The following is a 785-nucleotide window of genomic DNA, read 5'->3' as shown; positions in this document are numbered from 1 at the left end:
TGAGAAATTTAGATGATTTCTCCATGAGGGATTATAGGTGTTTCCATAGGCCTCACCCATGTAATTCCCCTCTGCCATTGCAGGGTTCTCAGGATCATAAGCTTCTTCTTCAGAAGATGCTTCTTTAGTACTGCTGGATGCATTTTGCAAACTGTTCAGACTCTGAGAAATCATGTTGACTTGCTGAGTCAACATTTTGTTCTGAGCCAATATGGCATTCAGAGCATCAATTTCAAGAACTCCCTTCCTTTGAAGCGTCCCATTACTCACAGAATTCCTTTTAGAAGTGTACATGAACTGGTTATTTGCAACCATGTCAATGAGTTCCTGAGCTTCTGCAGGCGTTTTCTTCAGGTGAATAGATCCACCTGCAAAATGGTCCAATGACATCTTAGACAATTCAAATAAACCATCATAGAATATATCCAGGATGGTCCATTTTGAAAGCATGTTAGAAGGACACTTTTTAGTCAGTTGCTTGTATCTCTCCCATGCTTCATAGAGGGATTCACCTTCTTTCTGTCTGAAGGTTTGAACATCCACTCTAAACTTGCTCAGCTTTTGAGGAGGAAAGAACTTGGCTAAGAAAGCCGTGACCAGCTTATCCCAAGAGTTCAGGCTATCTCTAGGTTGAGAGTCCAACCATGTTCTAGCTTTGTCTCTTACAACAAAAGAGAAAATCATAAGCTTATAGACCTCAGGATCAACTATATTGGTCTTAACAGTATTACAGATCTGCAAGAATTCAGTTAAGAACTGAAAAGAATCTTCTGATGGAAGTCTAT

At 39.9% G+C, this 785-nt stretch overlaps 1 non-coding gene across 1 annotated transcript; it reads left to right on the top strand.

Annotated features, from left to right (window-relative positions):
• Positions 1 to 448: 448 nt before the first annotated feature.
• Positions 449 to 552, top strand: LOC112804570 (small nucleolar RNA R71). Its single transcript, XR_003203180.1, has one exon. It is a non-coding gene; the product is annotated as a small nucleolar RNA R71 (small nucleolar RNA).
• The last annotated feature ends 233 nt before the right edge of the window (positions 553 to 785 follow it).

Source organism: Arachis hypogaea, chromosome 5 (genome assembly GCF_003086295.3).
Source record: "Arachis hypogaea cultivar Tifrunner chromosome 5, arahy.Tifrunner.gnm2.J5K5, whole genome shotgun sequence".
Taxonomy (NCBI): domain Eukaryota; kingdom Viridiplantae; phylum Streptophyta; class Magnoliopsida; order Fabales; family Fabaceae; genus Arachis; species Arachis hypogaea.
Note: the sequence above shows the minus strand (reverse complement) of the source record. Positions and strands in the feature narration are given on the sequence as shown.